The sequence below is a fragment of the Prionailurus viverrinus genome, chromosome A1 (genome assembly GCF_022837055.1).
Source record: "Prionailurus viverrinus isolate Anna chromosome A1, UM_Priviv_1.0, whole genome shotgun sequence".
Taxonomy (NCBI): Eukaryota; Metazoa; Chordata; class Mammalia; order Carnivora; family Felidae; genus Prionailurus; species Prionailurus viverrinus.
This window is the reverse complement of record NC_062561.1, coordinates 92,970,021-92,972,490: the sequence shown is the minus strand read 5'-3', so window position 1 is coordinate 92,972,490 and position 2,470 is coordinate 92,970,021. Positions and strand designations below refer to the sequence as shown.

At 38.8% G+C, this 2,470-nt stretch overlaps 1 pseudogene; it reads left to right on the top strand.

Moving 5' to 3' along the window:
* Nucleotides 1-1,674: 1,674 nt before the first annotated feature.
* On the top strand, nucleotides 1,675-1,939 carry LOC125175296 (U6 snRNA-associated Sm-like protein LSm5; annotated as a pseudogene).
* The last annotated feature ends 531 nt before the right edge of the window (nucleotides 1,940-2,470 follow it).

Sequence of the window (2,470 nt, the reverse complement as noted above, 5' to 3'; positions counted from 1 at the left end):
GCTTGGAAATATGTTTAGACAATTTGGTGAAAACTGGAAAACTCAATACATAACAGAGTACAGACATACTAACCCAAACTCAACCGCATAAAATTAAAATGGGAATCCAGCTGGGGTGTGATGAAAGGACCTCCAGTGCATTTCCTAGCTTGGAAATCTAGAAACCAAGGTCTGAATTCCAACATCCGCAACTATGTGTAAAAGGCCTAATTCTCTTGAGCCTCTTTGGCAGAGATGGTTTCCATCCATCAGGTGTCAGCTTCTACTAGTGACAGGTGACTGATTCATAGAAAAGGGCCCCCACAGACCAGCTCACCAAAGACCTGCACTGGGGCCCCGTTCATGGGCTGCTTCAGCACCCAAAGAACAACCTTCCTGAAGCCTAACGTCACCTTCCTGCCCCTTCCAGAAGCTATCTTCATCCCTTAAAGTTTTCAAAATATACACACAACATGACACTTTATCATTCAAATCCCCTGCCTAGCATCCTACACCCTATCTTCTCCAGAATAAATATTCTGAATTCCTTCAAACATTTCTTTATACAGTCTTGTTTTCCCAGGATAGTCCAGGCTTAACTTCGTTTTTTTAGAACAATAACTACGCCTCTCAAAATACGAAGTTCACTAAGTTAAAATATGACATTCAAACTAATACACAATGGATGTGCATTAAATATCTTATTCAAATTATTCATTAAGGAGGGAACAAATAATATGATAGAGGAACTAGAAAAAAGGTGTTAGAATAAGTTTGCTAGTTGAGATCTAAAACTGGTTAATCCTACCTGGAACTGAATAATAAACTTTGGGGTTGTTTTTTTCTACAAGTATCCTTTGTAGACTTCACAGTGTCCAGGACCTAATCAAATAATAGAGAGCAGGGGTGCCTAGGTGGCTCAGTTGGATAAGTGTCCAATTTTGGCTCAGGTCATGATCTCGTGGTTTGTGAGTTCAAGCCCCGCATTGGGATCTGTGCTGACAGCTCAGAGCCTGGAGCGTGCTTCAGATTCTGGGTCTCCCTCTCTTTCTCTGCCCTTCCCCCCATTCATGCTCTGTCTCTCTCTCAAAAATGAATAAACATTAAAAATACATTAAATAAATTTAATAAATTAATTTTTAAAAAAATAATAGAGAGCAAAGTCAAAAGGTATACCCTTCTAGGGGTTCAAATAATCCCTGGGCAGGTCTGATAAATAATGACCCAGGATGATGTGAAAAGAACATTAAATTATTCTCTTGCTTTGTTTCCAAGTGTTGGATAATTTTTCTTGATAGACCTCTTTCATTCTCCCAACGCATCCCAGTTTGTACAATAAATTATATGGCAGCCAAACTTACAGCACCTCATTGACATATTCCTCACCTTCCTGGCCAAGGTTTATCCTTTAGGATGTAGCACCCAGAACCAAAAAATAAAAAACTCCACATATGCCTTGAACCATGCAGGCTACAGAATAATTCGGACCTCCCATAATCTCAACACTATCTCAGCACTACACATGAAATGAACAAAGATCACGTTAACAGCCACATGGTATCACTGACTTATGTTAAACAACTGAAACCCTCAGTCTTCTTTACCTAGAATGCTCCTTTGGTAAATATATTTTTCAAAATGCTGATTTTACTCCTCCTGACACATAAAAACCGTTCTTCTCTTGACTTCGTAGCCATGGCGGCTGATGGTACCACTAACCTGTCACAGCAGCCACCTCCAGAGCTTGTGGACAAATGTATAGGATCAAGAATTCACAGTGTGATGAAGAGTGATAAAGAAATTGCTGGCACACTTTTGAGATCTGATGAATTTGGAAATCACATCAGAAGGAAGAAGGATCACCAAATTAGATCAGATTTCATTATATAGAAATAATTTAACAATGCTGGTTCCTGGAGGAAAAGGACCTGAAATATAAATGGATTTCCTTGGCTTACTCTCTTTTGTCTTATAATGACACAAAATAGAAATTTCTTTTTAAACTTTTAATGTTTGGATTCTATAAAGTTAACTTTCCCAGTAAAGGGAAATGTTTTGAAGATGCATTGTTGGGGTTTTTTTTTAATTAATTTATTTATTTTGAAAGAAAGAGAGAGCACAAGCAAGGGAGGGGCAGAGAGAGAATCCCAAGTAGGCTCCACGCTGCCAGCACAGAGCCTGACAGAGGGCTCAAACTCACAAACCATGAGATCATGACGTGAGCCAAAACCAAGAGTCAGATGCTTAACTGACTGAGCCACCCAGGCACCCCTGAAGATGTGTTGTAAATGTCCATTTTTGTATCTTGGGAAAAGGAGAAAAGTTTGTTCTTTGAAGGCTAAAATAAGAATGTTGGCTACAAAAATATTATTCCTCCCTTTTGTATTTTCTTCCAGCCATGCATTCCCTCCTATTATATTGGAACTCTGCAGCCTTCTATCATAAATTACCCATGCTTAGCAAACATTGCTTATATGTTTTATAAAATCAA